The 27,569-nt window shown below is 37.5% G+C and overlaps 1 long non-coding RNA gene across 1 annotated transcript; it reads left to right on the top strand.

Annotated features, from left to right (window-relative positions):
• LOC140760490 (uncharacterized) lies at positions 1 to 27,569 on the top strand. The gene is made up of 3 exons (XR_012104391.1): positions 1 to 403; positions 17,513 to 17,578; positions 23,124 to 27,569. It is a non-coding gene; the product is annotated as an uncharacterized lncRNA (long non-coding RNA).

The raw sequence follows: 27,569 nt of genomic DNA, 5'->3' as shown, positions 1-27,569 counted from the left end.
TTTTTGCTGCACATCGCTGAAAGCCTAAAACAATAATAACTCCAAAGCCTAAAGCCCGTAAGACGGAAAATGGAAAGAAAAGAAATTAGGATGGTACGGTAATCCTAGGACTAGTCCACTGACTGGGGTCCCCATCTCTATGTTGTCACGCTTGACGCGTGCCGTCGCCGGCCACCCTGGCCTTCTCTCTCTCCTTCCTTCCCTCCCCTATTGTCTGCCTCTCTCTTTCCCTCGCTGTCGCTGTCGCTGCCGACGTCGCCGCTATTGTCGTTGTCATCGCCCGCAACCGCAGCCGCACCTGTCGCCATCATCGCCTAAGCTGCAGCAGTCATCCCCGCAGTCTTGGCCATCGGCGTTGCAGCCGCAGCCATCGTCGCTGGTCTACCCACATGTTCTATAGTAGGTAGCTTCTCTCCCTTATCTCTCTCCCTAACACTTTCTTTTCGTTTTCCCCACATCTCTCGCTCTCCTGGTTACTTCCTTTCTTCTCTGTTCTTTGGTTTCGGGGCTTTTGAGCAACCACATGGGCCGCAGTCCTCGGATTCGGTTTCCCTTCTGCAACCCAGTTGTTGATCCCTCTTAAAATATTTGTATCTTGCAAATACTTCTACAAATGCAAAGAATCTCGTATAATGTCATATCAAAATTGCTAATCATTCGTGATGTTATTAGCAGTCTTATTAGTAGCATCTGTGCTATAAGCTATTTAACCTCCACATTATTGTTAGCAACTATTCTTGCCATAACATCATCCTTTATTTATTACCGTATTGACGTTCCTATAATGTTATAGTTTGTAATCATACTACTCTTATTTCGATCAGCGTAATTTATTCACTTTCCCTTCTTCCATTAGGCCTTGATTTGGAATATGTTAAGATAATAGATAAGTATGCTTTGTTAAGAGTATAAATTTTATCGCACAGACTACATAAATAACAATTATTAATCCGTAGAAATCAAGTTATGCATGTTTGGGTGAACTCATTTTGCTTATGATTTTGTGTGCTACATGGCTTATCATTTAGCACACTGCCATTATAGTTAATAAGCCATGGTGTATATTTATTAATATATGGATACCTCATAACTAATGCTATGTTCATATACTTGTAAGTGAAACCTATAAACCCACTTTCAGAGACTCCTATTTAAGTATAGCCTCACTGTATCATATTAACATTGAGCTAGACAGTTGTTGATATTATCAATAAAATTGTCAATAAATTATCATCTGAATTATCATCAAGCTCTAGCATATCATCATCATTGTTATTTGTTTTCTCATCCGACTGGTATCTAGAGAAGTGAAAAGAGTGCTATTAGTAGTAGCTTGAGTAGCTCTACTGCTTCTCTTTGATGTTAAATGCTCTTCGGCTCCTGAAGCTTCTGTCACCATCTCCTAAGTTAATCCTTCACCTGGGACATTATCCGACCAATTAATTGCATTATTTCTCTTTTTTGAAGCCACATGATCCTTTTCTTTTGCTATCTTTTGATCATTCATTCTTACATTAAATTGTATATAAATTGGATCATTCAACCATTTTACTTCCAATCTATTTCTTTTCTTTGAATGAATTTGAAATCAAAGATCAAATTAATATGACAATAAATTCATTAGTTAGAATTTAGATTTGACAATTTAATCAATAACATGATATATTACCCATTTAAATGTGCGACAATTTTTTTCACATCTTAAGGAGCTACATGTTAAATTAAGAATCTTAATCGCCATGTTTTTTAAGCAAGAGGTATTGACTCTATATACACTCCATCAATGAGCTAAAAATTGTAAAAATTAGAAAGTAACTTAGTAACATACATAAGAATAAAAGACATATTTTACTATATATGTTAAATTGTTAATTTACTAACTCGGTTGAATTCATCATTATTAATTTTTCTTGCTAATCTTGCTAATGGCCTCCCAAAATTCCTAGTGGCATCCTTATATACTTTTGTCTCCATATTTGTAACGTACACTTGACTAGACTGATCTGGGTAAAAGTTCTAACAACTAAGGAAATCATCCATTACTTTTAAATTGCTCTTTATTTTATCACGATCTCTATAAAAGTAGTATGAATTTAAGTAATATGCAGCAGTTTGGAGGTGTATTAAGCTTTTCATTTGTGTAGCGGTCAATTACATCGAGGAAAGGTTTGGAAGAAGTCTTATTATTACTAAAAATATTCTTGATGCGGACATCACTAATAGGACTCGATGGCATGTGTACCAACGCAAGAAGCGCCGATAGTTGATGATCCCTCCTATAGGGATCTGGTTCTGATTTTGATTTATCTAGGGTGTCTTTTGTTTATTTCCTATGTAGGGTGTTTTTTGCTTAATACCATTGTAGGTCTATATATAGATCCGTTATATTTTCTTTAGAGGTTAATGAAAGTTTATTTGATTTTGCTCTCTAGAGAATTTTGGTGTGAAACCATTTTTTAGGGTGGAGGTGTGAAACCCTATTCCTTCCCTTCTTATTTTTCTCTTTCATCTTTCTCCACCACATTTTGCATCAATTCTTTATTTCTTTTTTAGCATCTTTTAATCCACCATATATAAATCTTATTGGTGGCTTTCTTCACTATAAACAACTCAAAGTAAGGGAGTGAAAATTTTAGTTGTTAATGCCACTTGCCTCTAAAATTGGTTATTGAGAATAATAGAATAAGATCTCTTTTCTTTAGTAACTTCTACCATTTGCATGCTAAATATTCATTAGAAATAAATATAAATCTTAATTTTTCTTTCTTCTCCAAAAGACTCTACAATATAAGAAAAGAAGCAGCAAATCTTATAAACTTGAGTCTCACTATCTCTCCTTTTTGTGTGAATTGATGCATTATACTTAATGTCTTATTGTTATGGATTGAAGTATTGGTTGATCCCGATCCGTATCGCCAAAATGGATTGACTGATATGGTCGATCCCCAATCTAAATCGTCCAAAACGGAAGGTTGATACAATCGATATGACCGATATGTATTATTTTTTTAAGCACTCGATCTTGATTTTTAGAATCGATACTTAACATCTTGCTTATTATGTCCATAAATGAAGATCGTGATTTTCCTCTCATGTTCATTTGCACTTTTAATTTTTCTTTTTTTTTTTTGATATCCTCTCTACTAGTAAATCTATATAGTGGGTGGCACAAGATGTCCAGTATATGTAGGGATATTTTTCTTTTAGCAACCGTGCAGCTGCTAATTAGCAGCAGTATTATCAGTCACAACTTTGAGAACATTCTTCTCTTCCACTTCCTTGATACTATTGACAACAACATCATGGATTTATTCGTCTGTATATGCATCTTTTGAATAGTTAACAAAATGTGGAAAATTAAACCCTAACTCACAATCGACACTGATTCATAATGCTTCTTCCTTTTCGATTTGTCCAAGCGTCAATTATAATTGAACAGCCATCTTTTCCATGCAATCCTTTGATTCTCCAGATTATCATTTGTTTTAACTATTTGCTTCTTTAAAAATGGTTCACACAACTCATGTATAGATGCCAGCTTATACCCTAGGCTATATTGACTAACTGCTTCCATCAATATATGAAATGCTTTGCAGTGACATTAAAAGAGATTCCACATTTGTAAACGCAATGAGCTATGTAGTTGTTCATTTTGTCTCTTTCTTCTTTTACAAAAGTATCTTTTATATTTGTCTATTCCATCTTTCCTAACTCTCTAACTGCAACTTTTGGATCAATAAAGGTAAATTTCTTAATTGGATCTCTACTCTTTGGTCTTGTATTTCCAACATCTAAAATTTCTAAATACTTATTCTCTCTAAATATATTTACTTCTGCCTCACTTGTTTTCTTTTGATTCTCCTCTAGATGATCCTCAATATTTTTTTTGCCTCATCACTAGCTTTTGGACAAGACACAACATCACTTATAATATGAGCAACATGCTTCTTGAATTTACTAATTTTTTCCCTAGTGACCTTTCTACAAAATCAACATTTTATTGTGTTGATATCATTCTTATTAGTAAGATAACCATATTTCCACCCTATATTAGTGGAGTTAGTAGGTACAAAATATTTAGATGATGTTGACCCAGTCACAGACGATGTTTGAGAGGAGTTAGTGGCTATATGTGATTATCTGTATGTAAAATTGGGCCCATTGGGCAATTGACAAATTAATTAGCATTTAGCATTTAATTCACAAACTATATTTCATTACTTTACAAACTAATTAGCAATGAATTCTTTGACAGTGAAAAAAATAAAATTGGGTCCATTGGGCAATTCACAAACTAATTAGCAAGTAATTCACAAACAAACAAACTACATTTCAATGATTTCATAATCTAATTACTTAATTAGCAATTAATTCCTCTGACCTGTAACTTAAGTGCATAACAGATGAACAGTAATTACAAATTAGAAAAAAATTTAGGACAGTGAAAGAAAATTGATTCCTCAAAGCAGGAAGGCATGCTTGCTATCAAGAGTGGGAGGGAAGAAGAGAGAGCAAGGAGGCTATCCTACTATATCAAGGAAGAAAGGAAAGGAAACGTAGCCTACTGTAGCAGGGAAGCATGTCGGCTTAGAAGAAGAAAAAACTGAGAGTGAAAGGGAAGGAGAAGAAGAAAGAGAGGAAGAAAGAGAAGAAAGAGAAGAAACGGAGAGGAGGACCAAAAAAGAGGAGCAGTTGGGTTAGAGTTAGGACAGATTGAGTGAGGAAGAGGCAGATTGATTTTTTATTTATTTATTCACCTATTTATTAGCCCGACCAGTTAGCTCAACCCATATTACCTAACCCGCTTTTAAGGGATTGTATTACAGAATGAGAAAAAAGTTATTTCTGAAGTAAACAGAGGCTTACGTAAATTGCTTTCCATTAGAAGTGCATCTTAACTAGGTTGTGATTAATAGTTATTTAACTTTCGTTTTATACACAAACTTCTTGTGTTGTTTGGTAATATGCTCTTATTCATCTTATACATGCTCATATACCCTCATTCATATGTTTTGCTGCACATTAGTCCACTCCATTGAGCAAATTAATTGCGGAGAATGACGGTACCCGAGAGATCCCCCAAGGCAAGGTGTGGAAACATGCACTAATAGTGCTATTATTATTACTATTATTTGATGCAAAACGTGGAGAAAGATGAAAGAGAAAAATAAAAAGGAAGAAATGGGGTTTCACACCAAAATTCTCTAGAGAGCAAAATCACATAAACTTTCATTAACCTCCAAAGAAAATATAATGGGTCTATATATAGACCTACAATGGAATTAAGCAAAAAACACCCTACATAGAAAATAAACAAAAGAAACTCTAAATAAATCAAAATCAGAACCAAATCCCAATAGGACGGATCATCAACTGTCGGCGACTCCTGCGCTGGTACACACGCTATTGAGTCCTATCAGTGATGTTTGCATCATTCTCCTCGAGTGGGAGAGAATTTGACTCCGTTGAGTTTGCTGTTCTTATACTGCTCTAAGGTATCAGGGTGATACACCTCCAAATCGTGGCGATCAAGCCACGTGTCATTAGATGTAGGTCGTCCTTTCCAACATATTAGATACCGTTGGGACCCACCTTCTCTAGTTGAAATAATCTTAATATCTAAAATTTTATCAATTCCGTCTACTGTGTTAGGTAGAATATTGGGAAGTGGAGGTAAATAGGGCCTTTCATAAACAGGCTCATTGGTAGGCTCAGTATCTAGTGGGTTATTTAGGGTAAAATCTAGACCTTTATAAGCTACTAGATCCTTAATATATAAAATATAACTGATACCGAAATCACTGGGGAGATTTAGAACATAAGTATTATCATTAATTTTCTTAAGAATTTTAAAAGGTCTGACACTTCGTGCATGCAACTTTTTGACAGTTCCAGGTGAGAACCATTCCGGACGTATCCGGACCATTACAAAGTCTTCAACATTATATTCTTTGATCTCCTTCTTAGATCAGCTCGAATTTTATAATTAGTATTATTTTGAGCAATTCTGTTATTGATTTCTTTATGTAAGTCATGAATATGTAATGCGAATGCAGATGTAGACTCAGACAACCTGTGATAATGGGTCATAGGAATGAGATCTATAGGTTGTCTAGGTTTGTAACCATATATTACCTTAGTTGGACTTAGATATATTGATCTATTAACAGAATTATTATATGCAAATTCAATAGTTGGTAGTTTTTGATCCCAGTCTCTTAGATTCTCGACAAAAGTTCTCAGTAGATTACCTAAGCTCTTATTGACTACTTCAGTTTGCCTGTTAGTTTGTGGGTGGAAAGCGGTTGAATACTGAAACTTGGTTCCCATCTTATGCCATAGGGTTTTCCAAAAATAGCTAGTGAATTTCACATCCTTATCTTATACAATAGTTTTTGGTAGCTCGTGTAGCTTAACGATTTCATCAAAATAGATTTTAGCAACTCGAGAGGCGTCAAAAGGGACAGCGTCGTCGGTGAAGAACGTAGTCGTCGGAGGTGGAGAAGGTGGGCGTCGCTGTCGAGAAGCCCTGGTAGCGGCGTCGTTAGTGGAAGGCGTCGATGCGGCATCGCTGTCGTCGGGTGGAGCAAATGGGCCAAGGCAGTGTCATTGTGGAGCAATGGTGTCGAGGCGGTGTCGTTGGGTGGAGCGACGGTGTTGGGTGGCGTCGTCGGGGCAGGGCAGCAGCGACGGGAAATTGGCTAGGGCTTGGTGTGAGGTGAGGGGAAGGTTGGGGATGAAGATAGGTAACGGGTTGGGATGATGGTGACTAACGGGTTAAGGATTTAGTCTAACAGGTTTTGGGTTTCGGATTAATGGGTTTTGAGTTCAGGTTTGATAGGTTTAATGGGGTTGGGTTGGGTTGGAAGTGTTTAGGTTAATGAGTGTGAGTGAGTTTGGGTTGGGTGGCTAATGGGTTTGGATTTGGAGCTGATTTGAAGGGGTTGGTTTTAAGTTAGGGAGGAAAAATTTTGAAAATTGGAAATATTGGAGAGAGAAACAAAAAGACAGTTTAGTAGAGGTCTAGGAAAGATGGGATTTGTTGGGATGTTGAGAAGAAAAAGAAATTTTGGTAGGAAGTTTAGGGAAAGAAGGAATTGGTTGGGATTTAACAGAAATTTAGAGCCAAAAATAGAAATTTTCGAAATTTTGAAACACTGAAAATTCAAAATTTTTTTTTCAATCTATAAAAAATAAATAAAGATGGACCAGTAGATCACTGAATAATGTAACAACAATTAATTTTTGAAGGATTTGGAATCTTATGCGGTGGTGATTTTGCTATAACAACACTCTTTTTGTTCCTCGTCGACGGTAATTTCCTTACTCGTCGTGCATCAGATTTCTTGACGTTCCAGTATTCGTGAAGCGATTGGTCGTGCGAAGAACAAATGTGGAGCGGCTTAGAACCCGAGAGGAGGGACGTCCATAAACTAGGATCCTTCGCTCTGATACCAAAAATGATGCAAAACGTGGTGGAGAAAGATGAAAGAGGAAAATAAGAAGGGAAGGAATGAGGTTTCACACCTCCACTCTAAGAAATTGTTTCACACCAAAATTCTCTTGAGAGCAAAATCACATAAATTTTCATTAACTTCCAAAGAAAATATAACAGGTGTATATATAGACCTACAATGGAATTAAGTAAAAAATACCCTACATAAGAAATAAACAAAAGACACCCTAAATAAATCAAAACCAGAACCAGATCCCAATAGGAGGGATCATCAATTGTTGGCGCCTCCTGCGCTGGTACACATGCCATCAAGTACTATCAGTGATGTCCGCATCGTTATTAGGTTCTATGTCTAAAGTTCTATTATATGGATCTCAGACAATCTGGTCACCAGTTTGCTAGGAGTTGACGATATTATCGCCTGGTGGTTCTCTCTCACTGGGATATGTCTTGGGGTGTGTTAGCATTGAGAGCGCCTTAAAAGAGATGTGCTTGACATGAGATTATGTTGAACACCATACTTCATGAAGTTTGTGAATGTGGATGAAGCTTTGCTCTCTCCACTGTTGCTACATATTCTAGACCGACATCAATGTAAGTGGAGTGTCGGAAGACTTTAGAGCTGATCATGTTGGATAGTCTATTGTAGCTTGTGCAGGCTATACTGTTGGTGAGCAGTTAGCTTTTATCATTCTACTGTATGTTCTGATTTTTATGTCATGTTTATCAATCCTTATCAATCCTTAGATATTGATATTTTTGCAATTTCTCTGACCTTTGGGATCATATGGGTCACTCTTCAGGGTCAACCTTGTGCACCTTACATGCGGAGAGCATGTGTTGGGCTTGTTGCTTTGTTAGGGAGTAACAATATATTAGAATAATTTGGCAGACCATCTAATAACTGCGCTAGTTGTATTAGTGTGCCATACTTGAGCCCTAGATTAGAGTTGGTGGTAAATTACTCTAATACCTTCCATTTAGTGGCCTATCCCATTATGCCCATACCAGAAATTGCTCAACACCTAAATACCTTACCCTAAATCCCTAAACTTACTGGAAGGGTTTTTTGGTTTGTTCCTTTTCTTCAGACAACCTACCAAGTTATTCCTCCACTATGGTCCATTATTTTAGTAATTGTTGGGTCATAGGTGGACTAGCTCAGTTTCTTTTGGCGAATAAATGAAAAATGTGGCTTGAATTGCACAAGTTGAAATAATAAAATATAAACTATATGTAATGTACACTTGTGATGTTAAGTATAGTTTGCCCTATTTAAAAAAATTAGAAAGATTAGTGCATGAGATTACAAAATTGTAGCCCTAATAGTCTAACGAAAATAGTGGAGCAACGATAAATACATTTGTCATTGTTAGTTTATTGGAACAACATAAATTTTAAAAAGGACCTGAAATATTTTAAAGGATGTGCTTCCCTTAATTATGGCTAATCTGTCCTATTCCAGCACTGGTCATACAATTTATTGAGGAATGTGAAATCATAATAAATAATATTAACACCTAACCGTAACCTATTTAGCGATAGGACACTTTAGCAATTAATGCATACAGGTTTGGTTTCTCTGTTTTCTTTTTTCCTTCCGGAAGGAGAAAGGGTGCAGTGGAATTTGGGATGACAACTGCAAAACTATTAAATAGTTTTGTCATTGAATTATCATTTCAATAGCTTAGTCTATCCTTTCTTATTTCAGCAGTTTAGTTCTTGTTTTGTGTAATATATCCTCCAATAAAATGTTTGGATTGCTTTTCTATTCTTCAACTTTCACTAGGACGGTATTCATATCCTTAAATTACTCTAGGTATTTTACTACTTGTCAAAGACAATTCTTCTTCCTTATCTATCTACCTATATAATTTTCCAAGTTTCTGCAATAAAATGCAACTATTTATTTTTGGGCTTTTGTGCACATTTAGGTTCATATAACATTCCTTGTTACTTTCCTCATTTCAGCAGTTCACTGCTTGTTTTACATAACCTTTGTTCCAACAGTCTTTCGAGGGGTTTTTGTGTCTTTGGTGTGGGTTGGCCTTCTCATTGATGAACACATACCTCAGATCTAATATTCATAGTTTGTAATCGGGGTACGCATGGGCTAATATGTATATAACAATCATTGATCCGAAACTTGTCTTCCTTGGGTTTGGCCTAGTATCAGTCTTGTATTGATCTAGCATCGACTGTGTCGGCTAAAACATATCGGTCATATCAGTTGCCCTGGCTGTAAACAAATTCTTTTTTTCTTTTATGCAGACTATATGTTGACCGCATAATAAGTTGGACCTGACCTAAACAACAAGCACATATATTTACTAAATCCATTCGTAATTTGATAATTGATATAGTTCTTGTATTTTTACTCTTTGTATTACATTATTACTATCTTATGTGAGTCTAAATTTTCTGTCATTTTTTTGAACTTTTCTATTCTCTAATTTATATCATTTTCTAGAATCTAAGTAATTAAAAATTAGTTCGCAGTTGACTGTCATTACAGGGACGAAATGGTTGATACTATCAATACATAACCATTTTTCGAACACCATTACTGATATTGCTTTTCGGAACCTTGGTAATATCAATTCTTTCCGCAGAAGTTGTTTTGTTACCAATGAAACAACTACTTTCGACCACCTGCTTATTATTTAACCCATCTCTTCTTTCTTTCCTTTTTTTTTGTGCAGTTGGACAAATATTCTTTTATTAATTCAAATAAGACCATTTGTTATCTTTATGTGCCATGCTTCCAAGTTTATTTTATTTTTGACATAATTAGTTAGCATTTTTTCTGTTCTACTCTTTTATTGCTGGTGGTAGGACTACATAAGATCCATAGGTCAAAGACTCTACTTATGGGGGAGGGGGGGGCATCAACTAAAAATGATAAACCAATAAATCAAATTCAAATAAGACCATTTGTTATCTTTATGTGCCATGTGACATAACTAGTTAGCATTTTTTCTGTTCTACTCTTTTATTGCTGGTGGTAGGACTACATAAGATCCATAGGTCAAAGACTCTACTTATGGGGGAGGGGGGGAAATCAACTAAAACTGATAAACCAATAAATCAAATTCATTGAATGATGAATTGATATTTTTATTTCCATCTTATGTGTTGATTCTTGGTGACTTCATGGCCTAAGAGGCAAACAATAAATTGACTTATGTGGTTTAATGTTCATAAATGATTTATTATTGCATGGTGCAATCAGGCTTTTGTCTTGAGTCCTTCCATTATGCCAAAATTTTAGTTAGTAGATCAGTTTGGTAGATAACCAGGTGAAATTGACTTGACACTGATATTTTCCTATCTAAAACATTACAGAAAAGATGCTTCTTAGCTTTGATGGTAATAAGTTTACAATTCATAGAAGTGACCTGATGTGAAACAATGAGATCATTAGGATTCTAGGAACAATGGTGATTAGAAAGAGAAAAGAAATAGGGTTTCGCACCTCCATTCTCAAGTAAGGTTTCACACCAAAAACTCATAGAGATAAATTTCAAAATTTATTATTCTTTCATTAACCTCGATTGAGTAAAAAGTTAGCCTATGTATATATCTTACAAATGACAATATACACATAACACCCTAAACAATTTCAAAAAAGTAAATAAATCCCTAAACATTATAAATAGTAAATATAAAAATAATTGACTTAAGACTAATTTTTTGAAAGAGAAATTGCACTGATACATTTGCCTATGTAATGTCATTGATGTTCGCATCATTCTCTCCGAGTGGGAGAGAACTCGACTTTGTCGAGTGTGTTACGATTTGACCACGAGAGTTGAGTCGAGTCTAGTTGATTATTTTTGCTTATTATTTTTAATTTTAAATAAAAGCAGATATTCTGCGGATATAAACACAATAAGGTGAATTGGATCGGACCTGCTATGACTCTACACTTATAAATAAGAGAGGTCATGGGTTAATTATCATTGTTGAATGAATATCGAGTTTAGTTAATTTATTTATATGATGGGTTATGGTACCAAAAGATCAGCTATAGAATAATTCCTTCAAGATCTGGATGTAGTATAGGAATCAGTCCGCGTAACCGTGGGAAAATATTCGTCAAATATTCTCCGATAGTCAAAAAATTACGAAACTAAATGGATTAGATTCGAACTGCAACTGGGATGAAAACACGAAATAACATGGGTAATGGTGGTGGTGACGAGTGAAGTGAATGTTAGGGTTATGGATGGGTATGGAGGTGAAGGTGGATGGTGAATGTGATTAAGGGATGTAGACGAAGGGAACGAAGTGGTCGAGATCCCAAAGAAGAGGGGTGACTCGATAGACGAGGGAGGTTAGAAGTTAGGAGAAACCTTGCCAATGGTAAAAATGGAAGGATGGTGAAGAGGGAGAAGGGAGAGAGTCTAAAGAGAAGATAGGAAGCAAGAAATCAATAATCCAATAGCATAATGAATTTGGCTGCCATCCACATTTATAGATGCTAGCTAATAAGTCCTAATTATAATTTGACTGCCATCCACATATTTCGAACGCACAAAAGACGTTCTCTGTATGTGCAAACGCGATGCAGGCGTTCGAACGCGGCGTTCAAACTCGCCCGACTATGTTCGAACTCACATTATGCGTTCTCTGTATTTGCGAACCTGATGCAGGCGTTCGCAAGGGCATTCGAACGCGACCCCACCTGCGTTCGAACGCGACCTATAAAAAATTTATTTTAATGAAAATAAACAACTAATGCAATAAGAAAAGATCCTAACTAAATGTATCAGCCTACCACGCTTCCCCCACCTTGCCTTCAAGGTGTAAAGTCGGGGAAACGCTCCAAAATGTCAATCTTCAACTCCCAAGTCGCCTCATCGAATGGTTTGTCAACCTACTCAACTAGAATCTCCATCTCTAATCTGGTACCATGTCGTCGTCGGCGTCTAGCAAGTATACGAACTGGCTCTACGATCTCTATCTCCTTCAATGGCTCTGGTAGAATTGATCCAACGACCTCATGATCTCCAATCCGCTCTCTCAGCAATGAAACATGGAAAACAGGATGCACTCTTGACTCCTCCGATAGCTCTAAACGATATGCAACCGGACCAATGCGCTCCAACACTCGAAACGGACCAAAGTAGCGATGAGCTAACTTTTGGTTACGCATCGGATGCAAGGTCACCTGTCGATATGATTGCACCCTCACAAACATCCAACTGCAGATGTCGAACTCTTGCTCCCTATGGCTGTGATCATAAACTTGCTTCATGCGGTTTTGAGCAAGTATAAGATGGGCACATAACCTCCTCAATGTAGCATCTTTATCCATCAAAGCTAAGTCCACCATCGTCCGATCTGCAGATGCCACTGGATCATAAGCATGTAATGTCAGAGCCGTGCGTCCATACACCACCTCAAATGGAGTCATGCCAATGCTGCTATGGTAGGCGGTGTTGTAAGACCACTCCGCCCACGGTAAGAACTCCAACCATCGTCTAGGCATCTCTCTAATAAAGCATCTCAAGTACTGCTCAATGCCTCAATTGACCACCTTGGTTTGGCCGTCCGTCTGTGGATGATAGGCTAAACTGAAGTTCAATCGAGCCCTCTGCAATCTGAAAAACTCCATGCAAAAATCACTCATAAATACACGATCATGATTCGAGGCAATCATGCATGGCATGCCATGTAATCGAGCAACATCCCTCACAAAAATTTCAGCCATCGACCGACTTGGCTGAAAACGGATGTGACAATGCCAAAAAGTGCGCATACTTGCTCAATCTGTCAACCACCACAAAGATAACGGAATAACAACATACCAGCTAAAGACCCTCTATGAAGATTATAAAAATGTCTTTCCAAATGCGGTCTGGTATAGGTGAAAGCTGTAGTAATCTGATCGGTTTCAATGTCGTTGCTTTAGCCCTTTGACAGACTTCGCAAGCACGGACAAAACTCCTCACATCCCGCCTCAATCCTGGCCACATGCAACTCTGAGATATCCTCCTATAAGTCCTCAAGACATCCTCATGATCAGCCTCTAGAGTTTGGTGAAAGTGCTCCAACAATTTCTGCCGCAATCCATCATTTGCGGGCACCCGAATGCATCCGCGGTCCAATAGCAAACCGCCTCGATTCTCCAACTCTGGATGGCGCTTCAGATCATCTAACATCTCCTGCAATAATCTCAAAACATCTGGGTCAGATGTACATGCATACCTCAATTCGTCAAGGAAGGAAAAGGTAGGAGATGAATAGGCTGCAAGCTCGGAGGTATCGGGTTGACGCGATAGTGCATCCGTCGCTCTATTTTTTGTTTCCTTGTATTGTATTTCATAATCATACCTCAATAATTTTGTGACCCATCTCTGCTGTGCTGGAGTGTGTATACGCTATCCCAGAAAGTATGAAAGTCTCCTTTGATTGGTTTGTAAAATGAATCGTCTACTGATCAAATAAGACCTCCACTTTGTCACCGCATGTAGAATTGCCAACATCTCTCTCTCATAAGTCGATAATTGCTGAATTTTTTGTGATAAAGCCTTGCTAAGATAGGCAATGAGACGTCCTCCTTGCATTAGTATAGCTCCTATGCCAACACCCGACGCATCACATTTTACAATGAACTCTTTGGTGAAGTCCGATAGAGCTAAAACAGGTGCCGTCGTCATTGTTGTTTTCAATTTTTCAAAAGCTGAAGTGGCTTCATCCGTCCATCTAATCTAAAAGAGTTTTCCAACAAAGAAGTGAGAGGAGCAGTGATCTTGTCATATTCGGCAATGAATCGGCTCATCTTCTGCTGGTCCTAACTGTAGAAGATAGGCTAAATCACTCGCACATGGCAGCATTGCAGGAATCGGTGGAGATCGAATGCCATCAAGTCGCACATCTTTGTTTCCTTGCTTAAATTTCATCCACATGCTCCGAAAATCAAATGTGATGGATCCTAAGCTTTGTAACCACTGAGTGCCAAGGACAATGCCCGCTCTTCGAAGCACCAACGGATACAAGTCCAGAATGATGTCGTGTCCTTGCACCCGTATACCGACCTGACGACACAAGCTCTCCGCCTTAAGATTCATGCCGTCTTCAATAGCAACGTCAAATTTTATGGTCGGTTCGGCATCCAAACCCAATCTCCTAACTAGCCTCTCGTCTAGAAAGTTGTGTACTCTCCGAATCGATGAGGATATGCACACAATGCTTTCTAACGAGTTCGTTTACTCGTAACGTCCTCGGCGCGGAAGTACCCGAATATGCATGCATCGATATTTCAGCTTTAATATCTTCCTCCATGCCCTTCTCAACGATCTCCTCATGCACCTTCTCTAAAGACTCCATCATCAACAACCTCATCATCCTCGATGAGCATCACACTTCTAATCGGTTTAGAACACCGATGACCGGGGGTGAAACGTTCATGCATCGAAAGCAAATGCCTTTCGCTCTTCGTTCCTCCACTTGGGCAGGTGTAACAGTTCGAACAGAGGGCCTTGTGCCTCTTCTAACTTCGGAAGGTCTCAAAGGTGGTTGTGGTCTAGCGCTCGCAACCGTTGTTTTTGAACCCGCAAAATTTTCAGTCGGTGTTCTAGGCTTAAACCACCCATATCGGTTGCCCCAACTTGTTTTCGGTGCCATCTTAAGAGCCTTATGCTTTTGCTCCATTTTCACGGCCTTCTTAAAGGCCTCCTTAAGAGTGGTAGGACATAGAGCACGAACATCCGCTTGTATCTTCTCTCGCAGCCCTAAAATAAATGTACTCATTAATGTCGGTTCGGGCCAAGGTGGCTCAGAACGACTTCTAACTCTTTCAAATTCAACTTGGTTCTCCTATACGGTCGTCCTCTGAACCATCTTGCTTAATGTGGCAGCAAAATCTTCATATGCTGTTGTCCCAAATCTGTGTGTAATCCTCCTACAGAAGTCAGCCCATCCGGTAAATCCACCACCACGAATAAGCGATCTATACCAATGCAATGCCGTTCCTTGGAGGTGAAAGTTTGCCATTTGGACCTTTGTGTCCTCCGCTGTCCCTTAACAATCAAAATATTGTTCAACTTGAAACACTCAATCTGTTGGATCACTGCCTTGGAATTTTGGAAAATCAAGCGTGCGGTTCTCCCCCGAATAGCATTATCGGATTCGCAAAAGATCCTTGGTTTAGGTCTGAACCTTTGTGCCTGTTGATCACCTTCTCTAAATCCTCGAGCACGTCCATCACCATCTCCGAAGGGATCAACCTCCTCATCAAAGTGCAATCCTCCTCATTGACGAAGCGCACCGGTGCCACACCTCTCAGGTTCCACCACCGCGGGTCTTAGGTTTTGTAACGGAGGTAGGGGATGATGTGTAGGCATAGTGTAACACCTATGTAAAACAAATTAGCGCACGCGCCAGGCACATGCACTCTAACTGCTGGCGCGCGTGCGCTGATTGTTTCTCCTTCTCCCCTACCTCTCGCAGTTAGTTGCGAGAGGTGGGAGAGAAGTGCGCCGGAGTGGAGCTAACTCCACTCCGCTTCCCTCTCCGCCTTATCCCTATTTAAACTCCGTCACCTCTCCCCTTCGAGTTTTCTACTCTTCGCAATCTCTCCTCCTTGCTCTTCCACCCTTTCCTTTCTTTTCTCTTTCGAGCCGCCGAAGACCTCATCGCGGATAGTGGGTCACCGGAGCGCAGGTAGCCAACCAAAACCCCCTCATCTCAATTTACGGGTTAGCCTCCATCTCCCCTATAGTTTAATTTGAATTTTGCCTAGTAAATCATGATTAATTATGAGTATATTCATTACTTCACCGGAGAAATTCGCTGGCCGGCGACTTCGGGTTGACTACCCACCGGTCCGGGAAGTTTCCTCGTTTCAGCCCCTTGCCGTGGGTACTCAATTTGGGTACCCACTGGGCGTGAGTGAGGCGATGCCATGTCGCCTCCCACCGCCGAGTTACTTAGACTCAAGCGGCCACCACCGCCGATGGTGGCCTCGCTCATCAGCCTCAATTAACTCACCTCTTCACATGGAAGAGGTGAGTACTCGAGATGAGGGCTTCGAGCCCATCTTTCACTGAACTAGGAAGCTCCATGGCCGCTGGCCATGGAGTTCCTCAACTCTCACTATCGGCCACACTAGCCGATGGTTCAAACTCACCTGCAACCTCGTCGACTTGGGGAGTCGATGGTGCTTGGCTGCCGGCGACGGGGATCACCGGCAGCAACACCATTTTTCTTTTCAACTTTTCTTCTTTGCTGTTTTCTTCTCTAGGAAGGAGACGATGAGAAGGGGTGGGTTAGGCCAACCCCCACCGTGTCCTCATCTAGGCTGTGGGGTGGACCGCAGCCCACACCCACAAGCCTTTTCTAAGCCCTCGATGGACTAGGCTTTGGAGCCCAGTCCACCTTGTTTTTAGCTTGGTGGGCTGCGGGAGGCCCGCAGCCCACCTCCTCGCCGTGCTGGGTTGGGCTCTTGAGTCCAGTCCAATGCCCCTTAAAGTCTAGTGGGTTGCAGTAGGCCCGCAGCCTACCACCTCACCTTGCTAGACTGGGCCCTTGAGTCCAGTCCAACACCCTCCTTAGAGCCTAGTGGGCTGCAGTAGGCCAGCCCACCTCCTCACCCTGATGGACTAGGCTCTTGAGCCCAGTCCACCACCTTTAGTCTAGTGGGTTGCAGGTAGGTCAGCAGCCCACTTTCTCACCTAAGCAATGCTGGGCCTTAAGCCCAGCCCAACATTTGGACCATAGGCTAATTATTATTAGTCTTTTATCTTCTTTAACTTTTGTTAGCTACATTTATTGTATTTATTTTATTTTCTCAACCATGTTATTAATAAAATTAGGATCAATACATAATTAAAATAGGCATTTGAATTTATTAGCTTTTTCAATTATTTTCGACAGTTGCATATGTTGAATGACTAATTTTACCATCAATGACTATTTTAAATTAATACAAAATAATATATTCGGACCTAGAGAATCAAACTTAATTTATACAACAAGGTAGTTAGTCCTATAAGTTCATCATTCTTATGTTTGTTTTATCTATAAATTATTAGACTTATTATTGTGCAGGGAGGATCTTGAAATTCAGGAGGGACCGACTGATTAGGAGAGAGACGGATTCCAGAGATATTCCAGGCGAGTAGAACCCTATATTTATGTCATTTCTTACCTGCATTAATTAAATGTCATTTCTTATTTGTAATAATTACATGTTATTTCATACTTGTATTAATTACATGCCAATTCTTACTTGCATTATTTACTGTTTATTGCACATGTATGATAGGCTCTATGCATTGTTTATAATACATGTTATTTTGATAATCATGATATAATAAATAATGGAGGTCATGGCACCACGTGCACGTATCATTGTTAGTCAAGTCCCAACTAGACAGTGCCCCTCTCACCCACTCAACCCGGGGTTAAGGGTAGAGTGTATTATATAGTATTATATTAGCGGTCTACAACTGAGGTCGTTAGCTGGTGGAGCATTCAGGTGATTACACTGCCCTAGTTGGAGACTAGTCTAATATGATATTAGAAAAGATGATTAAGAGGTAGGGTTATAGTTCTAGCGGTACCCGAGGTCGCAGGGTCAGGGCGCCTATCGAGCTGTGTGCTCTTATCCCGTATGTGATGATTTTGCTCTGTGCGATGATTTACTAGAGCGGTGTTGATGGGCCTACAACTGGGGTCCTTAGTCTGGTGGCCACAGACAACCGGTCATATGCAGCGTCACCAGGCATGTATGGGTGATAATACTGCTAGATGACTAGTTCCCCTCGATTTTATAATGCTTTGTGAGACATGTCATTGTGACTCGATTTCTGTGTGGATTTTTATGTAAATTGAGCTATAGTGATGAAAGTTATTAAAAGTTATAATGTACACATTCCCTGACATGTTTATAGGTTTGCATTTCTATTTATCATGCAATACAATATTCGTAGATTACTATTTGATTTTACTTGCTGGGCCCGTGCTCACCGCCATTTTGGTGGAAATATTTCAAAGCTAGTTATGGAGGATGCGGATATCGAGGAGTAACAAATTCATTTCCCTATTTAGTATTGTTTATTCTGTTATTTCTAGTTGGACTTAGCCCCTACGAGGGTATTTATGTTTAAAATTTGTGTTTGGACTTGTATTCGTAGAGGCTTGTTGAGGCCTGTGATAATTGTAACTTTGGATTGTTTGTTGGATTATTATGGTATTTCTAGACTTATCCAGATACTTTGTCAGATTATTTCACTGACAGGTCACATGAGAATCATGTGGAACTCTCCATGTGAGAAACACATGATTTTTGAAAGTGGATGTTTCACATAGGTAAGAGGGAATCATTGACACTCACATGTCGCACCTGGACCTGTGGGGTATTGGTTCGATGAGGTCCCACCATTGGTCCTTCTTGAGGCTCTGATTACCGTCAAGGAGATGACGAACCCGATCGATTCATGACATATTCCTTTAAATCATTGTGATCCTTTTGTATTGCATCAACTCTATGCAGCAATATTTGGAACATGCCCCTAAGTTCATTTGCCAAGCCCATATTCACACCCATAGACGTTGGTTGACTCGGTCTTGCCGTGGTCGCTCGAAAGAAATCGGCCTCAGGGTTTAGTTTGCATTGATTGAGTCTTCCCTTGTTGGTGTGCTCTCCATAGGTCTCCTTGTTGATGTCATCTTCCTTGTTTCAACCATTAATGGAGGTCTAAGGTTAACCTGGCTCTAGTACCAAATTAATGGGTTACGATACCAAAAGATCGGCTATGGAACGATTCCTTCGAGATCTGGATGTAGTAAAGGAATTAGTTCGCGCAACCATGAAAATATTTGTCAAATATTCTTTGGTAGTTAGAAAATTACAAAACTAAGTGGATTAGATTCGTAACTTCTTAATCTACAACTTTCGTATTTACCTCCTTCGCAGATTCGAACTGCAACTGGGACGAAAACATGAAATAACGTGGGTGATGGTGGTGGTGACGGGTGGAGTGGATGTTAGGGTTATGGATGGGTATAGAGGTGAAGGTGGATGGTGGATGTGATTAAGAGATGTGGACGAAGGGAACGAAGTGGCCGAGATCCCAAAGAAGATGGTGACTCGATAGACGAGGGAGGTTAGAAGTTAGGAGAAACCTTACCAACGATAGAGGTGGAAGGATGGTGAAGAGGGAGGGAGAGAGTCTAGAGAGAAGATAGGAGGCAAAAAATCAATAATCCAATAGCATAATGAATTTGGCTGCCATCCACATATTTATAAATGCTAACCAACAAGTCCTAATAACAATAAGTTATCCTAATTCTAAAGGATTCTTACCGATCGTGTTTGAACGTGCCCGATCTCGTTTGAACGCGCCCGATTGCGTTTGAACGCACAAAAGACGTTCTCTGTATGTACGAACGCGATACAGGTGTTTGAACGCGGCATTCGAACTCGCCCGACCGTGTTTGAACGCACATTATGCGTTCTCTGTATTTGCGAACCTGATGCAGGCGTTCGCAAGGGCGTTCGAATGCGACCCCACCTGCATTCGAACGCGACCTACAGAAATTTTATTTTAATGAAAATAAACAACTAATGCAATAAGAAAAGATCTTAACTAAGTGTATCATTATCTTGCTTTTATCCTTTTATTTTTTAATTATAGCTATCTATTTTTCTAAGAGTATATCTTAATCTTAGAGCCCCTACCAAATTATCAAACCCTAATTCAACTTTTAATCTGATACACTCCTAAAAAAAATTGATGTTTAAAGAGCTCGATGCTCAGCAAGTAATCTCACTCTATCTATGAATATGTCTAACGACAGAAAAATCAACAAGTGATAAATATAATATAGTGCACAAGGAATCATAACTCATATCTAACATCTTTCTCAAAATAAATAAATTTTTCAGAAATTTTTCAAAAAATTATGAATATTGCAATAAATAACTTGCAAATCTGAATAAATCACTCTGAAAACAGAATTTATATATATGTTGAAATTAATATCTTGGATACCCGATAAAATTGATAAAATGCCATATTTTATTTCTAATGGGTACTTTGACCCGTGACTACACACTACCTAGTCACCATCAAGATGACGCCCAGGAATTTTTTATATAGGCGATCCGTCTAGGGTCACAGTAGGTACTCTGTAATGCTCTACCGATTTTTTCGCTAGCCGTTGAGTAAAATTAGAGTCATTGAGACGAAAATCTAGTAATCTTTTCCCTAATCCCGCTAGAGTCACTTGGTAGCACGCCGTAATGTACATTCCAAGAATCCTTTCCAGACTTATCCCTCATTATGGGTTCCAAATATCTTTTTCATCAGTATAATTCATACTATCTCAATCCAAATCAAATCATGATCATATACTTCTAAATTCTTAATTTTTATAAAAAAGTCATTATACATAATTAAATAATGTATAGATGTCAATGTATTTTGAATCAAATAATTCTAACTCATACAACACTCCAATATCATGATTAACTTTTATATCGTATTTAGATGAAAACAAAATAGGGTAAATATCTAAAATCCAATATTCTAAAAGAGATTATTCTAGAAATAAATTTCTAATTCTTAATCATGAATACCAATAATAAATAAACATTTACATGAGCCAATAAAGATTAATGAACCAATAAAATACAATCATGAAAGTCTAATTATCACTATTTTTAATGAACCAATTAATATACTTAAAAGAAGAGATCATAGAGATTCAAACATCTTTAAACAGATTTTATCTAATGAAAGAAAATTACTAATTTTTTTGAATTAATGAAACAAAATATGAATGAGAAAACTTGCCTCTCATGCTTATCCAAATAAATTCTGATTTTGAATTTTTCTTTAAGAATCACTCTTACCGAAGCAGACCTTTTTCTTCCCTTCTATTGACTTTACTGCTACTGCCACAGTACCGTCTGTACTGTAGCAGCAGACCCCTTCTCTCTCTGTTTTTTCTTGGTAAACCTCCTTCTCCCTTCTCCCTTCTCCCTTCTTTCTCCTTTCTTCTTATTTTCTTCTTCCTTTGTTGCACTCCCTTACCGCCTTGCTGTCGACACTATAGTTCGCCGCTGCCAAAATCCGCACCTCTCTTTCTCTCTAAAGTTTAGGGTTTCTCTTCTCTCTCTCTCTCTCTCTCTCTCTCTCTCTCTATATATATATATATATATATTGTCTAGTATATATATAAAGAGATAAATCCTAAAGAGATACGGGTTTAGTTTTTTTTTTCCTAATAGGATAATACTGAATAAGGATAAGTGCATTATCATCCTTATCGTCATTATATGCTTATCATTATTTTATTTATTTTATTTTTATTTTTGACTATTACATTGGCAGTGTCGGCATTGGTGAAGAGCAACACTGGCGGTGATGGCATCAGTGGATATCACTACTGGCAGCGACAACATCGGTGGAAAAGTTGCTGTCTATGGAGAGTTTGGTGAAGGAAGGAATTGGGTTGGGGTTAGAGTAGGTTTGGGTTGTGGGTTTGAGTTTAATAGGTTAGAGAAGGTGAGGGAATTTTGGTATTTTGGGAGGGAAGTTAAAATTTGAAATTTTGGTAGATATGGTAAGGAAGAAAAGAAATGGAATTTTGATATTTTGGGGGAAAAAATTAAAATTCGAACTTTGGGATAGGCTTTGGTAGTTTTTGGATAGTTATATTTGTTGGGAAGATCAGGGATAAAAAAGATCCGATGAAATCTTAAGGAAATGATAAGCAACTAGAATTTGAGATTCAAAATTCGAAATACACAAAATTCAAAAATTTGAAATTTCAAAATTCTTTGAAATTTGATTTTTTTTTTTTTGTGGGTTTTTTGCTCACCTATGGCAGAGAAAAAGGTTGATGTAGATGATGATGGACTATTGGATGATGCACAAACACTACTCGTCTGGTCGAATCTTGCTTCATGATTTCGCGATGATGATTGGTTTTTCTCGTTCCTATTACAATGGTGATCTCCTCATGCGAGTTGAGACTCATCGTACTCAACATGTGGTGGAGTTCGTGATGATCCAAATTTCGTAATGTAGTATCGGACGAAGGGCAAGTGTAATGTGGTATAGAACCTGGAAGGTGGGCCTTCTATACTTGGTGGAAATGGTAATAAAGGTTGGGGAAGATGGGTAGCGCGAGTAAATTAATAGGTGACGAAGATAGTGGTTTGGAGAAGATTTGAATCCTAAAAAACCATTGCTCTGATACCAAAATGATGTGAAACAATGAGATTATTAGGATTCTAAGAACAATGATGGTTAGAAAACGAAAAGGAATGTGATTTTACACCTCCATTCTCAACTAGGGTTTTACATCCAAAACTTACATTGGAGATAAATCTCAAAAACTTTTATTTTTTTCATTTACCCCGATTGAGTAAAAAATGTTACAAATGACAATAAACAATTATACCGTAAACAAGTTCAAAAAAGTAAATATAACTCTAGACACCATAAATAACAAATGTATAACAAAAATAATTGACTTAAAACTAATTTCCTGAAGGAGAAACTGCACTGATACATGTGCCCGTGTAAATATGTCACTGATTTTCGCATCATGACCGTTTCCTATTCTAATGCATTTTCTATTTGAGAGGTTAGATCCAATTTTAGTTTTACTTGCATATGAGGCCAAATTCACTATCTTTTCGCAGACTACCCTTCTACTGAGATAGACAGGAGAGAAGTTTCTACTGTGTAGTGTGGGTTTCTAGTCAAACATACAAATGCCGCTTCTGCATCAGGAAGACACGATAGGGTGATAAATGCTAGCTCTCTCCCCTACTGTATGATAACTTTATCTTTTCTGCAACATATGACTAATATTATGACAGATCTTGCTAGCTATAATCACGTAGTACATTGATTTAAGTGCGGAATAGATCAGATAAACATTCACCAAAAGATAACCTTATCTTTTCTAGAATGTACTACGAGATTTTCTTACGGATCATGCTATCTACATTCACGTACTACGTTATTTAAGTACAAACTAGATTTGATAGACATTCACTAGAAAATGACTTTATCATTTCTGCGATGTATTATGGAATTCTTTTTACAAATCATGCTACTCACATTTACATATTCCACTAATTTAACTTTGGAATAGATTGATAAATACTCATTTGAAGATTATTCTTTTTTAGCAATGTATTATGTAACTTTTTTATGATGCTATATCTACATTCACGTATTGCGTTATTTAAGTACAGAATAGATTTGATAGGCATTCACTAGAAGATGACTTTATCTTTTCTGCAATGCATTACGGAATTATCTTACAGATCATGCTATCCATATTCATGTATTTGACTAATTAAACTGCAGAATAAATTTGGCAAATACTCATTAGAAGAGACTTGTCTTTTCTGCCACATATTTAATAATTCTTTTAACCGATCATGCTATTGACATTCACATATTATGCTGATTTAACTACAAAATGGGTCTGGAAAACAATTAGTGGAAGATGTATCCCTAGGATATGTAAAGTTCAGAAAACTTTTTGGATATCTAATTCACCCAAATAGACTATATTTCATAATTTTCTAATGTATTCCGAAGTTTTTCCCGACGTATTATTAAGATATGTAATAGTGCACATCACTTAGAAATATCTTGAAATGTCTTTTACTTTTATTAGAAGGTATTCCACTATTATTAGAACACATAACATTGTTATTAGAAGGCATTCTATTAATTCACAACATAATATGTTTAATTCTATATTTCGTTTTTCTTTTCATTTGGCTGAAGGAAGGAAAGAGAAGATAAATTTTTAATTATGATAGAGTACCTTGATGTCCAATCGATTGTAATGTACATTTAATATAGCTAATAAGTGTTATTGTATAACTCTCTATCTTCTTTTCACATGGGCTAGAGAGTAGTTTGATAAGAAAATAGTAAATATGAGTTGATATGCAAAGGAAACTAAAAATGGACCATCGAAAATATACTAGATTCTTTTATTGCCCTTATTTTATCATTGTATTTATTTATCTATTTATTATTTAATCTCAGTCATGTAATCCCCAAGTATTAATTCATGATATCATTGCATTGCACTCTACACTACTATGGGAAAGTTAAAGAAAGGCTATAAGGGAAAAAAGAGATTCAAAATCTTTACTGATTGCAAAGCCCAGATTCCATTTATCGTTAGTAATTGTTGTATTGAATAATTGAGAATAGGACTTCTACACTTGCATTTTATGGGAGATAACAATTAGGACATGCAATGATTACTTTTTGCAACAAATATATCAATCTATGAGTTGTCCATTTTGTATATAGCTAGATATTAGGAGTAACTTGACACAATGAGTAATATTTGTTATCTTTGTTAGCTTGGTGATAATCTCTTCGAATAAGCTTTCATGTTATATTAATTAGTACAACTAAGGATCAAAAGAGAATGTGCAATACCAATTGAGATACTGATGGTAAAATAATGATGAACAGTTGAGATTGTTGAAGAAGTGGTTGGTGAGATTATTAAAGGTGTTAGTGTCTCCCTTGTTCTCTAAACTAGTTAGCTGGTAGATGTTTCATAACCTACAATATCAAAGTGGATACTGATCAACTTAGTTTAGTGAGGTATAGTATGATTTGGTGAATTACCTTAGCAGAGTGCAGAGTGCATGAAGTTTTATGAAACAGAGACCTTGGTGTATCCGAAGGAAATGACTGGAATAATAAGACTCGCTCTAGGGAGTTACAGTAACTTGTCTTTAAGGTTGTTGGCTGCTTAACAAATGTGCTAGTGTTATTTACAGATACTAATCCTTCATATTTTGGATACCCTTGTAGAGTACATGTATATGGAAATCAATCTTATGTAAATTTGCACTTATCGATTGGAAGTCAATTGATTAATGTGAACATTTGATATAGTTAGCGAACAAGTCCAAATCTGTTAAGACTTATATAATGGTAGGATAATTAAAGATGAACATGAGAAATTTGGATTGTTTTTATAGATTAGCAACATCTAAAGAGGCAAATTTCAAGGATGAAATTTTTACAAGATTGCAAAACCCAGGCCCAAAGTGGGTTGCCTCCGGCTGTCATCTCCACTTACTTCGTCCTCTATTCTGCAGCCCCAAACTTTTCCCCTCCCATAGGATTGAGCCAGCATGCTAAAGATTTGCGAGTTGTCATCCTCTTGTGACGTTGATTAACCTTTAGTGCAAGGCCCCATATCTGAGGTACAAGGAAATGCCTAGTCGTGATAGTTCTAGGAATTAGGATGTATTAATTATCCAAACAAACATATATAATATATTAAAATATTATATTTGAAGCCACAGAGTGATCCACACTAAAAATGACATCCTATGTGCAAGATTTATTGTCTTCTCCTTTCTCTAGGATACAACCAAAACCTCATTCTTGTATCATCAGTTAGCACAGTCCTTTGATGTAGCTACTCCTTCAATCTAATTAAAATAGAGTATAAATAAATTGAAAAGAGAGAGGAATGAGACAATAGTAGATTTCTCTTTGTTTTCAATCTATATTTGACTTTCTAGCAATTTGTGATGGTAAGGGTATTTATAGATTACAAGAGGTGTTTAATCTCTTGTAAACTTTCTATAACATTTAAGCTGTTAAATGACTGTTTCACTACAGTTATATGATTAACAGTAGATTTTGATTTCTTTTCTTGCTAGTTTCGAATTTGAATTAACAATACTTCAATACTTTTTTTCTTTTGTGGTTTTCCTCTTTCGTCTTTTAATTCCTTTTATTTTTAGATGCTCTTCTTTTCTTTTCTTTTTTTGAAATATTCAATCTTTTCTATGATTATTATTATTATTGCTTTAGAAATTATTGCTTTAGAAAATATTCAATCTTTTTAAAAATATTATTATTATTTCTTTAGAAATTTGTGCCATGTTGAGGCTATATGTGGACCAGATATCAGTGACTAGAGTTTCTGATATCTGGCTCTATACAACCAGTAGTTGAAGACCACCCCTTGGCTGTCTAAGCAAACTCTATAAATATAAAATGTAATTTTCATCAGTGATGGCCGTGCTAGTTGCACGTGCCGTGCTGTGCCACGCCACCATCGGCACGCCCCCTGTGCCATGCCCCCTATTATCAATTTTGATTTTTTTTGTCTAAATATATGTATGTATTAAAATTCATAGAAATAAGAATTTTGTAATTTTTCGATGATATAATATGGATATTAAATATACACGGGAACAACCGCCACAGACACAGACACACTATAAGCATATGCAGATTATGAATATGGAGTATAATAAGGATGTTGTGGCTTTGGTGAGTGATGATGATGAACTCATATTATCCTGTGGACGCACCTCTCCTGATGTCTAGTTACCTATAGATTCAAGTCCTTCCCTCATCTAACTATAATCATATTGAGCTTGAGATGGTCCCTTTCTTTTGTTCTGTCTCTGATAAATTCAGATTCGGCTTTGTAGTTGTCTAGGTCTAGCAAATGACAAAATGACAAATAAGTTGTTATTTCAAAAATGATAAATGACAAAAGTTAATTGATGGAAATAAGACAAAGTAAAAAAAAATAGATTCTACATGTCATATCATATTTGTTAAGAAAATAAGTAAAGTTGATTTGATAAAGATTGATGGAAATAGAAAAGTTTTTTTTTTAAAAAAAAGTCTCTACATTGGCACATGACCGGCACGCCCCCGTGCTGGTTGGCATGGCTCGGCACGTGCCACTAGTTTAAATATTTCAGTTTTGATCATGAACATTGTTGTTTGTACATTTAATCTTGCAAATTTTATGTCTTGCCACAAGTTTTAATCATTTTTCCTAATTAGTGCCAAGCTGGACCAGAGTTGGTTAAGCTTCTAAATCGGTCCTCATTTGGCAAGAAAATTGCCACCTCTAACAAAGACAGCAAGCAGTGGTTCCAGCTGGGTCCAGAGGAGGCTTTCTTTGCCATGCTTTGAGGTGCCTTAAGATCTCAAGAGATAGTGATGAACCAATGACTGATGTGGAATTATTTGATCACTTAAGAACAAAAAGGAAACCATTGCCTGAACTCTACAAGGCATACTCACATCTGCGGTCTAAGAATTGGATCGTGCGATCT

This window comes from Typha angustifolia, chromosome 5 (genome assembly GCF_048772165.1).
Source record: "Typha angustifolia cultivar Huaian chromosome 5, ASM4877216v1, whole genome shotgun sequence".
NCBI classification, from domain to species: Eukaryota; Viridiplantae; Streptophyta; class Magnoliopsida; order Poales; family Typhaceae; genus Typha; species Typha angustifolia.
Note: the sequence above shows the minus strand (reverse complement) of the source record. Positions and strands in the feature narration are given on the sequence as shown.